Source organism: Periophthalmus magnuspinnatus, chromosome 21, assembly GCF_009829125.3.
Source record: "Periophthalmus magnuspinnatus isolate fPerMag1 chromosome 21, fPerMag1.2.pri, whole genome shotgun sequence".
Taxonomy (NCBI): Eukaryota; Metazoa; Chordata; class Actinopteri; order Gobiiformes; family Gobiidae; genus Periophthalmus; species Periophthalmus magnuspinnatus.
Window position 1 is genome coordinate 27887934 of NC_047146.1, and position 14670 is coordinate 27902603.

At 44.2% G+C, this 14670-nt stretch overlaps 1 protein-coding gene across 2 annotated transcripts in view; it reads left to right on the plus strand.

The window, feature by feature from the left end:
• Positions 1-14670, plus strand: part of pard3bb (par-3 family cell polarity regulator beta b) — a 497556-nt gene that overhangs the window by 279999 nt on the left and 202887 nt on the right. The gene's annotated exons all lie outside the window — the stretch shown is intronic.

Consider the following 14670-nt stretch of genomic DNA (forward strand, 5'->3'; position numbering starts at 1 on the left):
TAAGTATTTGCACCTGTCTATTAGCTAGAATTTTGACCCTCAAAGACCTGTTAGTCCACCTTTAAAAAGTCCACCTCCACTCTACTTATTATCCTAAATTAGAAGCACCTGTTTGAGGTCGTTAGCTGCATAAAGACACCTGTCCACCCCATACAATCAGTAAGACTCCAACTACTAACATGGCCAAAGACCAAAGAACTGTGAAAATGCACAAGAGACAAAATTGTAGACCTTCACAAGGCTGGAAAGGGCTACGGGTCAATTGCCAAGCAGCTTGGTGAAAAAAGATCCACTGTTGGAGCAATTATTAGAAAATGGAACAAGCTAAACATGACTGTCAACCACATATTTTGGAAATGCTCCAAACTGTTGGAATTTTGGAAAAATGTGTGTAAAGTGATAAGTGAAGTCCTGGGATACACAATATTATGGAAACCAGAAATTCTGTACCTATGTTACTTTCGGGATGACAGTATTACTGAATGTGATAAATACCTTGTAAAAGTGATGTTGATTGCAGCCAAAAAATGTATAACGAGGAAATGGGGGACGAATGTACCACCAACAAAGGAACAGTGGACAACAACGATTGAGGACATATTTGTGATGGAAAAACTTACACACAGACTGAGACTACAGGAGCCACAAATGAACAAAAAATGGGAAAAATGGATGTTATTTAAGCAAAGTGACTAGTAATGTGCTCCCAGACATGTTTTGTGTTTTATGTTCTGTGTTCATATATTGATTTATTGTAAAAATGAATAAAAATTTAAGTTACAAAAAAAAAAAAAAAAACACATGACTGTCAACCTCCCTCGGACTGGGGCTCCATGCAAGATCTCTCCTCGTGGGGTCTCAATGATCCTAAGAAAGGTGAGGAATCAACCATGAACTATACGGGAGGAGCTGGTCAATGATCTGAAAAGAGCTGGGATCATCGTTTCCAAGGTTACTGTTAGTAATACACTAAGACGTCATGGTTTAAAATCATGCATGGCATGGAAGGTTCCCCTGCTTAAACCAGCACCAGTCCAGGTCCGTCTTAAGTTTGCCAATGACCTCTGGATGATCCAGAGGTGTCGTTGGAGAAAGTCATGTGGTCAGATGAGACCAAAATAGAACTTTTTGGTCTTAATTCCACTCGCCGTGTGTGGAGGAAGAAGAATGATGAGTACCATCCAAAGAACACCATCCCTACTGTGAAGCATGGGGGTGGAAACATCATGCTTTGGGGGTGTTTTTCTGCACATGGGACAGGACGACAACACTGTATTAAGGAGAGGATGACCGGGGCCATGTATTGCGAGATTTTGGGGAACAACCTCCTTCCCTCAGTTAGAGCATTAAAGATGGGTTGTGGCTGGGTCTTCCAACATGACAATGACCTGAAGCACACAGGCAGGATAACCAAGTAGTAGCTCCGTAAGAAGCATATCAAGGTTCTGGAGTGGCCTAGCCAGTCTCCAGACCTAAACCCAATAGAAAATCTTTGGAGGGAGCTCAAACTCTGTGTTTCTCAGTGACAGCCCAGAAACCTGACTGATCTAGAGAAGATCTGTGTGGATGAGTGGGCAAAAATCCCTCCTGCAGTTTGTGCAAACCTGGTGAAAAACTAGAGGAAACGTTTGACCTCTGTAATTGCAAACAAAGGCTACTGTACCAAATATCCATCCATCCATCCATTTTCTTCCGCTTATCCGGGGCCGGGTCGCGGGGGCAGCAGTCTAAGCAGGGACTCCCAGACTTCCCTCACCCCAGACACGTCCTCCAGCTCCTCCGGTGGGACCCCAAGGTGTTCCCAGGCCAGCCGAGAGACATAGTCCCTCCAGCGTGTCCTGGGTCTTCCCCGGGGCCTCTTCCCGGTGGGACATGCCCAGAACACCTCCCTAGGGAGGCGTCCAGGAGGCATCCTGAGTAGATGCCCGAGCCACCTCAGCTGGTTCCTCTCAACGTGTAGGAGCAGCGGCTCTACTCCGAGCTCCTCCCGTGTGACCGAGCTCCTCACCCTATCCCTAAGGGTGCGCCCGGCCACTCTGCGGAGGAAGCCCATTTCAGCCGCTTGTATCCGCGATCTTGTCCTTTCGGTCATTACCCAGAGCTCATGACCATAGGTGAGGGTAGGAACGTAGATTGACTGGTAAATCGAGAGCTTCGCCTTCCGGCTCAGCTCCTTCTTTACCACAATGGACCGATACAGCGACCGCATCACTGCAGACGCTGCACCGATCCGCCTGTCAATCTCCCGCTCCATCCTTCCCTCACTCGTGAACAAGACCCCGAGATACTTGAACTCCTCCACTTGGGGCAGAGACTCACCACCCACTCGGAGAGAGCAAACCACCTTTTTCCGGTCGAGAACCATGGCCTCAGATTTGGAGGAGCTGATTCTCATCCCAGCCGCTTCACACTCGGCTGCAAACCGCCCCAGTGCCTGCTGCAGGTCCTGGCTCGAAGAAGCCATCAGGACAACATCATCTGCAAACAGCAGAGATGAAATCCTGTGGTTCCCAAACCAGGCCCCCTCTGGCCCCTGGCTGCACCTAGAAATTCTGTCCATAAATATAATGAACAGAACCGGTGACAAAGGGCAGCCCTGGCGGAGTCCAACATGCACCGGGAACAGGTCTGACTTACTGCCGGCAATGCGAACACAGCTCCTGCTCCGGTCATACAGGGACCGGACAGCCCTTAGCAAAGAGCCCCAGACCCCATACTCCCAGAGCACCCCCCAAAGGACACCACGAGGGACACGGTCGAATGCCTTCTCCAGATCCACAAAACACATGTGGACTGGTTGGGCATACTCCCATGAGCCCTCGAGGACCCGATGGAGAGTATAGAGCTGGTCCAGTGTTCCACGACCAGGACGAAACCACACTGCTCCTCCTGAATCCGAGGTTCAACTATCGGTCGAATTCTCCTCTCCAGTACCCTGGAATAGACCTTACCGGGAAGGCTGAGGAGTGTGATTCCCCTGTAATTGGAACACACCCTCCGGTCCCCCTTCTTATACAGAGGGACCACCACCCCGGTCTGCCATTCCACAGGCACTGTCCCCGACCGCCACGCGATGTTGCAGAGACGTGTCAGCCAAGACAGCCCCACAACATCCAGAGACTTGAGGTACTCAGGACGGATCTCGTCCACCCCCGGAGCCTTGCCACCGAGGAGCTTGCCAACCACCTCAGTGACTTCAGCCAGGGTGATGGACGAGTCCGCCTCTGGGTCCCCAGTTTCTGCTTCCTCCTCGGAAGACGTGACAGTGGGATTGAGGAGATCCTCAAAGTATTCCTTCCACCGCCCGACAACATCCCAAGTTGAGGTCAGCAGCTCTCCACCTGCACTGTAAACAGTGTTGGTGAAGCACTGCTTCCCCCTCCTGAGGCGTCGGACGGTTTGCCAGAATCTCTTTGAGGCCGTCCGATAGTCCTCCTCCATGGCCTCCCCGAACTCCTCCCAACCCCGAGTTTTTGCCTCTGTGACTGCCCGAGCCACGGCACGCTTGGCCCGCCGGTACTCATCAGCTGCCTCAGGAGTCCCACGAGCCAACAAGGCTCGATAGGACTCCTTCTTCAGCTTGACAGCATCCCTTACTTCTGGTGTCCACCACCAGGTTCGGGGATTGCCGCCGCGACAAGCACCACAGACCTTACGACCACAGCTACGAGCAGCCGCATCGACAATAGAGGTGGAGAACATGGCCCACTCGGAGTCCATGTCTCCAACCTACCCTGGGATCAGGGAGAAGCTCTCCCGGAGGTGTGAGTTGAAGACCCCTCTGACAGAGGGCTCCGCCAGACGTTCCCAGCAGACCCTCACAATGCGCTTGGGCCTGCCAGGTCTGTCCGGCTTCCTCCTCCGTCAGTGGATCCAACTTACCACCAGGTGGTGATCAGTTGACAGTTCAGCCCCTCTCTTCACCCGAGTGTCCAAGACACGCGGTCGGAGGTCAGATGACACGACAACAAAGTCGATCATTGACCTCCGACCTAGAGTGTCCTGGTGCCACGTGCACCGATGGACACCCTTGTGCTCGAACATGGTGTTCGTTATGGACAAGCTGTGACTAGCACAGAAGTCCAATAACAAAACACCGCTCGGGTTCAGATCAGGGAGGCCGTTCCTCCCAATTATGCCCCTCCAAGTGTCACTGTCATTACCCACATGGGCGTTGAAGTCCCCCAGGAGAACAACGGAGTCCCCGGTTCGTGCACTATCTAGTACCCCTCTCAGGGACTCCAAGAAGGCCGGGTACTCTGCACTGCTGTTTGGCCCGTAGGCCGACACAACAGTGAGAGACCTGTCCCCGACCCGAAGGCGCAGGGACGCGACCCTCTCGTTCACCGGAGTGAACCCCAACACACAGCGGCTGAGCTGTGGGGCAATGAGCAAGCCCACACCAGCTCGCCGCCGCTCCCCGCGGGCAACGCCAGAGAAATGGAGAGTCCAACCCCTCTCAAGAAGTTGGGTTCCAGAGCCCAAGCTGTGCGTGGAGGTGAGGCCGACTATATCTAGCCGGTAACGCTCAACCTCCCGCACAAGCTCAGGCTCCTTCCCCCCCAGCGAGGTGACATTGTCCGGAGATCCGGTCGTCGAGGTCCCCGCCTTCGACTGCCGCCCGGATCTCTCCGCACCCGCCCCTCATGGCTCCTCCCGCAGGTGGTGGGTCCACGGGAGGGGTGGTGGGTCCACGGGAGGACCAAAATAATAATGTACCAAATATTAACATTGATTTTCTCAGGTGTTCAAATACTTATTTGCAGCAGTAATATACAAATAAATTATAAAAAAAAAAATTCATACAATGTGATTTCCAGATTTTTTTTTAGATTATGTCTCTCACACTGGACATGCACCTAGGATGAAAATTGATTTCTAAGTGGGAGAACTTGCAAAATCACAGGGTATTCAAATACTTATTTGCCTCACTGTATATAATTACTCTTATAGCCTTACTTAAGAGTGATTGCATTTGAAACAAAATCATAATAGAGATGTTATTAAGCAGCCTGCAATGTTCTATAATATGGCATTAAACTTGCCTATTTTCTTTTTATTAAATTCGAGGTGTTTTTATTGCTGGGCCCTCTTCTCAACCGATCTGACCTGTAACTTGGTCTGGTGCGTCTCCTGCTTGTTTCCATGGAGTTGGTAAATGCAAACCTTTTGTTGACTGTGAAACATTTCATGGCAAGGAAAAACATCTCCATAGAAACAAAAAAGTGGAGGCTCTCCACCAGAAAAGTTAATTATGCACTTTTAAATGGTCACAAATACAGCAACAAAATACCGTGTCTTCATATAGAACCCACTAACCCTGTAGTTTAGACCTCTACAGACATGATTTGAAATTCATGTTGTTCTTTTTTTTTTTTACTTTACCATTATAGCCTCTGTCTGTGTAAACCCTCAGTCATGCAGGTCTGATCCATAGCAAAAGAGAGTTTAAATCTATCAACTGGACTTGGCCTCATTTCCAGGAACTCCACCCACACATTAGTATCAATGACAACTGGACTAAAATCTAATTTCAAGATGGCCAACTTTCCTTCTTAGATTGTGCAGTAACAATAGGAGAGGACCGGCGACTCCAGGTAGAAGTCTTCAGGAATCCAACACACATTGACCAACACCTGCTGTTGGATTCATGCCATCCACTGCGGCAGAAACTCAGACTTATCCGTATTCTACAACACAGAGCTCAAGTCATGCCCACAAACACAGAGAGAAAAGTGAAGGAGGAACAAAACGTGGAGAAAGCCCTCTCTGCTTCTGGATATCCAAGCCTTCAATAGAGCTAACAGCTAAAAAACAGGACAACAGGGAATCTGAACCTAGAAGGAAAGGTGTTACCATCCCTTACACAGCGGGTGTGTCTGAAAAGCTTCAGAGAATTTTCAGACAGTCTTTTTCAAACCTACAAACACTTTAAGACAAAAACTGGTTCACCCTAAGGACAAAACCCCAAGCTATAGACAAAGTAATGTAGTCTACTCCATTCAGTGTAGTGAAGAGTGCTGTGAGCGTTATATTGGAGAAACTAAACATCTACTCCATAAGAGGATGTTCCTCTGGACCCTTGTCCGGCATACATCTCCATCTTAAAGCTACTAACCACTCCTTTGAAGATAGTGAAGTTCAGATCTTAGCCAGAGAAAAGAAATGATTTGAGAGGGGAGTTAAAGAAGCTATTTTTGTTAGGAAAGAGAATCCTTCCTTAAACAGAAATGGGGGCCTGAGACATAATCTCTCCCCCATCTATAACTCCATCCTCAGACCCAAAACAATGAGAACAATAGCAGAGTCATTAAGGACTGAATAGGGTAGTTTCATCTGAAACTGGAGACAATAGATGTTTACAGTTTCAATGTAGTTAGCCCCTCCCTCCAGATAGATATAAGGCAGTGGCCACCAGCAATCTGGCCAGAAGTTCAGTTTTATTTTCTTGGATGAGCAGTGAAACGTCTTCACTCTTACAATTTGTCCAGTTGATAGATATAAACTTCGTCTTTTGCTATTATAGCCTATAGTTCAGTCTCCTGTTAATATATCTAAATTTAAAATTTAATCAAGATCACATTCCAAAATTCACAATTCCAACATGATTCAGCCCTATTGTATGTTGTCATTTAATGGATGGAGAACGCTAGCTACATCAGTGAAAACATCAGCATATGGACAAACTTAAGAACATAGTAAAATCACATAGATTAAAGCAGACCTATTATGCAAAACTGATTTTTCAGAGCTTTTAAACATGTTATAGTTGTTGACTCCTTTTCATTTACCTTCTCAAAGTTGTTTTTGGAGTGATTTGTGCAAGTTTAAGAAATCTGTAATTGCTTATTTTCAAGGCACCATATTGCCCATCAATCCCTGTTTTCACCGACACCAGCGTACGTCCACTGCTCTGTACTTATTTTGTTCTTCAGTTGTATTTTCTTAATTGGTAATAGGGGGGCTTTGGCAGCATTGTGTGGTCATTTTGGTGCAAATAAAAAAAAAATCAACTGCACATTAGTGTGATTTGCAGCTCTCTATAGGAGGGGCCGACAGCTCCCTGGCTCTTTTTTGTGATGGTATTTACGGTGATGTCAGCTCCCATTGGACACCACAGTTTTCTAAAGCAGAAATCAGTGGATTTGTTTCTTTTATTAAGTCCTTTTAGGCGAATATTCTGATTTTAAATGTTCAAATAACATAATAATCTATGGGTGTTATAGATTATAACTATATAGCAGACACAAGCGCAATGTGTCTTCTTTAAGGGATATGCTTCCATTCCTTTTATGGCAAATTGTCAGAGAGTGCTTCTACCTCTTTGCTTTGTTTGCTCATGGTAAACAGCACAACAGCCAAGCACTTGAGTTGTAGTATAAGCCTAATATTGACTTTTAATTAAGCGTTTAGTGTTTTGGCTTGTGTAATTTATATATCCCTACGTTTTTGCCAATGTACTAGCTATACACACCTTGTTCACATTGCTTGTGGCTTTTAAGCTCATCCTATTTTGCATTGTCATATCTTATTAGCTTTAAAGAATTCTTAAGGAATTTCTCTATCAAGCAGTGTAGCCCCCTTTTTAAAGTGTCATCGCATATTAAGTTATCTTTTTCTTCCCTGCAATACCTCAAAGTCAGTGCGCGTTAGACCTTTAAAATATTTATCCAAGACTACTGTAATTCCCAGCCGTGCTATTAGCAGCTAGCTGTTATCAGTCAGCACCCTGGTAATGACTGGGGCTGTTCAGATCACGCTTCTTTGGACTAATAGGCCGTGTCAGCACCGCGACACAGGGCAGCCGCGTTTGTCACCCCCTTTAAAACGCTCTACACTCCAGAGGCCGCTGGTAATAGACACCAAGCATCTGAAGTGTTTTAAGTTCATTTGAGTAAGGCCTTTGAGTTTGACTCACTAATGTTTATAATCCTGACTTCTTATATCAAGTGATACTACTAGAACTACTAGTACTGCTACTTATATTATACATTATTACATAAAAAGGTTATTTGACTGAGTAGTGTTAAATCAATAATTAATATTGTTACTAATAGCAAACAACAAAGTTAAATCTGTCAACTGTACAAATCTTGTAGGAGTGAAGACATTTTGCTGCTCATTCAAGCCGCTTCTTCAGTTCTGGTCAGATTGCTGGTGGCCACTGCCTTTAAATCTATCTGAGGGGAGGGGCTAACCACACTGAAACTGTAAACATCTATTGTCTCCTATTGACTACCTTATTCAGCCCTTAATGACCCTGCTATTGTTCTCATTGTTCTGGGTCTGAGGATGGTGTTATAGATGGGGGAGAGATTATGTCTCAGGCCCCCATTTCTGTTTAAGGAAGGATTCTCTTTCCTAACAAAAATAGCTTCTTTAACTCCTCTCTCAAACCATTTCTTTTCTCTGGCTAAGATCTGAACTTCACTATCTTCAAAGGAGTGGTTAGTGGCTTTGAGATGGAGATGCACGGCGGACTGGGGTCCAGAGGAACTCTCCCGCCGGTGTTGGTACATCCTCTTATGGAGTAGCTGTTTAATTTCTCCAATGTAACACTCACTGCACTCTTCACTACACTGAATGGAGTAGACTACATTACTTTGTTTATGGCTCGGGGTTTTGTCCTTAGGGTGAACCAGTTTTTGCCTTAAAGTGTTTGTGGGTTTGAAAAAGACAGGAATCTCATACTGTCTGAAGATCCTCTGAAGTTTTTCAGACACACACAGTGTAAGGAATAGTAACACCTTTCCTTCTAGGTTCAGATTCCCTGTTGTCCTGTTTTTTAGCTCTCTTAGATCTATTGAAGGCCCATTTTGGATATCCACAAACAGAGAGTGCTTTCTCCACATGTTGCTCCTCCTTTACTTTTCCCTCTGTGTTTGTGGGCACCACTTGAGCTCTGTGTTGTAGTGTCCGGATCACTCCGAGTTTGTGCTGCAGTGGATGGTGTGAATCAAATAGCAGGTATTGGTCTGTATGTGTAGGCTTCCTGTAAACTTCTACCTTGGATCCACAGCATTAATATGTGCAGTAAAAGGCTCCAGATCCTGAATTTTGATTTTGGTCCAGTTGTCATCCACATATCGAAACCAATGTGTGGGTGGCGTACCTGGAAATGAGGCCAAAGCCTCCTGTTCAAATTAACTTTGTTGTTTGCTATGGATCAGACCTGGATGACTGAGGGTCTATCATACTAGTAGTATTCATATTAGTAACAACGTCTGTGTAAAGTTAAGGTGTTTTGTTTTACATTATACATGGTGTTTAGGCTAAGGGGAAAAAAGACCTGATAGATTGTGATTTTATTTATATTTACTGACCTGCTTTCAAAAATGCACAAAAATATTTAGCATTAACTTTAATCTGCTATATAGTTATAATCTATGACACGCATGGATTGTTATTTTATATTTTGGACATTTTAAATTGATCTAAAACACTCTAAAACTGGAGAGCTGATTTTGCCTGCTCATAGCCCTCCTATCTACTAAATCGTTATTCCTCAAATTTGTGACTGTGTTTATGAGTTCAACTGTTTTGACTGAAAATGTGAAGTTAATCTGACATAAGATGCCAGTTTGATTTTAGTTTTAAGTAAAGATTGAAGTTAAATGCCATTTTTTCCCTTTAAAAGTTTCACAAATATGTCTCAATATCTTCCATGATTATAATGTCTCACAAATAATCAGTTATTGATAAATAAATATTCAAAATTGAGAAGCCTTCAGACACCATATTCTAATCTTTATTTGATAAACTGACTTATCGTAAAATTCATTGTTGACTAATAGACTGCAATAATAATTGTTAGAGAACATGAATAATCATTCTATTATACTACTATTACTACTCCTAATGGAAATACAACTTTTATTACAAGTACTTCAGATAATTGACAGAGTTTACTAAGTGCTTTTGAAGCCTGTCCATTTTTGAGTACATGTTGTAAATGTGTATCATCTTCGTGCTTTCATAAGCTCTCTGCCAAAACGTGAAATGCCAGAATCACTGTTTTTTTTGGAAATATTTGCTGTTGAAAAGATATTTGGCTTGGTACTGTATGTGCAGATAGAGTTAGTACAAGAGCACTTAAGATTTCAGGGAATTAGGAGTCAAGAGGGTGAGTCCAAAAGTGGCTGATAAGTGGATGATTTGAAAGGATCTTGCAGAGCGGACTATTTCTACAGTTTAAAAATGGCAAGCTGTATACAACATGAATATTGCCCACTGATATTACTAGAACTTTTACTTCCACTGCTACTACTGTTACTTGGACTACAACCATAAATCATGTATTACTACTTATACTGTACAGTGTCTACCCTTTCTTGCTGATGGAGCCACCCTTCAGGTGTTTTTTAGCAAACTCCATGCGGCCTTTCATGTGTCCTGCACTGAGGAGAAGCTTCCGTCAGGCCACTCTGTCATAAGTGATGCAGTGATGGTTGACTTTCTACAACTTTCTCCCATCTCCCGACTGCGTCTCTGGAGCTCAGCCACAGTGATCTTTGGTTCCTTTTTACCTCTCTCACCAAGGCTCTTCTGATTGCTCAGTTTGGCCAGACGGCCAGCTCTAGGAAGGGTTCTGGTTGTCCCAAATGTTTTCCATTGAAGGATTATGGAGGCCAAATTGACAGCACCCGATTTAAATATATGAGGGTCACAGCAGAGGGTCTAAATACTTATGGCTGTGTGATATTTCAGTTTTTCTTTTTTATTAAATCTGCAAAAATGTCAACAATTTTGCATTTGTCTGTCAGTATGGGGTGCTATGTGTACATTAATGAGGAAAAAAAAATGAACTTAAATGATTTTAGCAAATGGCTGCAATATAGTAAAGAGGGAAAATTAAGGGGGTCTGAATACTTTCCGTACGCACTGTACATTGCACATGTCAGTTACATGGCCCTATCTTTGAGGCTAGCAGAAAGAAGGACAATACACAAAAGTTTAAAATGTTTTATTGTTAAAAAAGTTTATCAGTTAATTGATAATTGAATTGTTGGAAAAGTTCAACTTACCCATATTGGTTGCCTTAGGTTGTTGGTTGCCAAATGAGTCCCCGGGGAGCCAGAGCACCTTAAAATCATTCCGGGGCAGACAACTGGGTGCTAACAAGGAGGGGTGTCAACTATTTAAAATTTTTGTGTATCCAATTTGTGTTCACTGTTAAAGCGGATAAATTAAATGTAGAGCTCTATATTAACAAACAATTTAATTGAATACATTTGTACATTGTTTGGTTAAAGCTAACTTTTAACAATATTATCAGATGAGGGAAAACATACCTGTACTACAGAGTGGGCTCAGCCAGTTAGGGAGGTGCTCTATAAAAGGAGCAAACCTCAGTCGGCTACATAGAAGGGTGCTGTGTGTATACAAGGTTTTTGCCATGCTGATTCTTTTAAAATTTTCCTTGTTTTTTGTAAATATATTTGGTGTCTGAATAAATGCACTTGGGACAAACTGTCTCAGCTCTGCTCTGTTCCTCATTGAACTGCTATGGTTGCTATCTGGGCAATTACAATGAGCTGTACTGTGTCCAGGCAATTTCCCTAGTGTATCAATATATTTTGTTTGAGTTTTAGATGCTAATTCTACCATCGCTACTTAATATGACTACTTCATTAGCTTCCTCTTATATACTAGAAATACTATGTCTAAAAAAGATGTATTGAGAGTTAAAGTTCATGGTGCTAGTATTTTTACAGGTATTACTACTGCCAGTTGAACTTATAATCTATATAACATATCTTTGACTACATTTATTACTGTCACTACAGCTAAATGACGGAAACATTTCTGTGATTGTTGCAACATTAATACTACTACTATTACTACTACTAGGCCTGTCCTGATAATTACTATATTGACTTATCATTCAATATATGACATATGGAACTATCATTTTTCGGGTTATTAGGTATCGTGTGTGCATTTTGTTTGGGATTTTTTGTTGTTGTAATTTTTTGGCAATATCCTCCTGACTACCAGGTGAAAAAATGTTGTCCAATCACATTTATTTTAAAATTCTCTAATCTTTGTAGGGTAATTAGAATACTGAAAACATTTTTTTTTTCAATTCAATTCATTTATTTTTGTAACGCCCAAAATCACAACAACAGTTGTCTCGAAAAAAAGTCAAAAAAAAGTTTTTATTTTCTAGATATTATGTGTCCACTACAGTGGACATCGGAATGCCATACATGTGAAACTGACCCTTGGTGGCAATCAATTAGTGCCAAAGAAAATATCAAAAAGTCAACATAAGAATGTGTTTAACATCCACATAACTGTCAATTATAACTTTTGTTTGTTTTATTTTGCTTTGTTGTGCTTATTTGCTCTGATACTTCAAAAAGCAATTCCCTTTCTTGGAAACACAAAGGAATACTTTGCACTTTGTGTACATCACATATGTTTTGCTCTTGCAGCCAGATCTCCAACACCTTTATGCATGTGTTTCATTCACCATCTCTGGAAGATAGTGTCTCATAGCTGCATTTGGCTGCCATTTCCACTTTTGATGTGGTGGAGTGTGCTAATCTTCGCTGCCCCTTATGATTCCTGCTTGAGCCCGGTTAATCAACTCTTCAGCAAGGAGCAGTTTGAAGTCAAGAAACTTCAGTGTTTTTTTGTGTCCAGAGGTTCAATGCCATAGGCTGAGGATCCCATGACAACGGGCTTGTTGTCCAACCACTTTATGACAGCAAGTTCAGGAGGGTTTCGTCTAACTACCATCTCTGATGTCCCTCTTCCTTTCTTTTTGAAGGACTTATCCCCTATGATCTTGCACTTCTTATCAGGATGTCGAGGAGGTTGACTGAAGTATAGAGCCTGTCAAAGAACAGGTGGGTTCCTTGGGGAACAGACTCTGCCAAATGAAGAACAGCTTGTTCTCCAATGCCCTTTCCTCCCATATCTCTGAAAGTAGTCTTGCCTTGGTAGAGTACAAAGTACAAGACCAAGCCATTTGGTGCGGCCAAGACAAACACCTCCAGTCCAGATGGGTATGTTTTAACTGGCACACACTGGCACATTGGGCAGAGACCAGTAAATGGAACCATTTGCTCGTCAATGCACAATTTTCCTGTTCTAGGCAGATTTAGACATCCTTGCCTTACTTTGGTCAAGAGGGGCTTAACTCTCCACAAGAAATCACTTTTTTTCTCATACTCTGGAATGTCAATGTGGAACAAAAAAAAAAAAAGAACATTTGAAAAAATACAACAAAATTGAGGAAATAACTACAAATGTCCACTACAGAGGACATTTTTTAAACACTTAAATAGTATGCTAAAATCTATTAATATTAATTAGACAATGTTTAAATGTGTTGTTAAAAGACTTACATTAAATATGTCACCAACATTTCAAGCCAAAATTTGCTCAATAAAAAGTAAAAAGCATTTACTTTTCCTCTTTCCATAAAATGTGCTTGCAGCGACGGACACCATTTTCATTGATGAAAAAAGAAAGGTACCAAAGCCCCACCCCTTCACATTTGGTATCATTGAAAAGCTCTAAATGTCCTCTTGTCATGATCCTGCCTTTCCTGTTCTCCCTGTGTGCTCTTCCCCCTCCCTCACCTGCCTGTGCCTGGAGCTGGGCGAAGCTCTCGGCTCCTCCCGCGTGCACCTGCTGTCTATCTGGCTAATCGCCACACCTGCCAGGGATAAGAGGAGATGGGAGAAGACACTCGGGGCGAGATCGTCTGTTTGTACTCACCCTGTCTGTGCTGCGTTTGTCGTGTTCACTTCATCCCTGTTGGCTTCACTTGTTCCTGTCGTGCCTGCGTTCCTGTCATGCCTGCGTTCCTGTCGTCCCTCTGTTCCTGTCGTGCTCCGGCCCTGGATGTCTCCTGCCCGCTCTACCCTATGCCCGTCTGGTCTGCCTGTCGTCCTGTGGTCCCTTCATGTCCTCGGTTCCTGTGTACCTGCTCACCTGCTCACCTCCGGATCACCCTCTGTTTGTACTTGTCCCATTTCAACAATAAATCCTGTAAATATTCCCCGAGTCTGCATCCCTTGGTCCGCTACACTCACCCGTTATGACAGAACGAACTCGCCAAACATGGACCAAGCAGACTCGGGGTTCATTGGACAACACTACCTGCCCACCCTGCTCACCTGTCTGTCTCCTGTTCACGGGCCTGTTCCCCGCTTGCTGTCCTGTCCCAACCGGTCCACTCCCAACCTGTCTGCCCCTCGCCTGGACCGTTGTAGCGCCGCTGGACACTGTTTTCCATCCAGGGACCTCCTCGTGTCTTCTGAACCTTGCCTGGATCGTTGTAGCTCCGCTTGACACCATTTCCCATCCAGGGACCTCCTCGTGTCATCTGAACCTTGCCTGGACCGTTGTAGCTCCGCTGGACACCGTTTCCCGTCCAGGGACCTCCTCGTGTCATCTGAACCTTGCCTGGACCGTGGTAGCTCCGCTGGACACCGTTTCCCGTCCAGGGACCTCCTCGTGTCATCTGCCCCTCGTCAGGACAATCGCAGCTCCGCTGGACATCTTTCTTCGTCCAGGGACCTCTTCGTGTCCTCTGCCCCCTCGGTGGGACCCTCGCAGCTCCGCTGGACACAGCTTTCCGTCCAGGGACCTCGTTGTGTCGTCCGCCCGTTTCCTGGACCGTTGTTGCCCCACTGGACAGTCTACCGGCCCGCA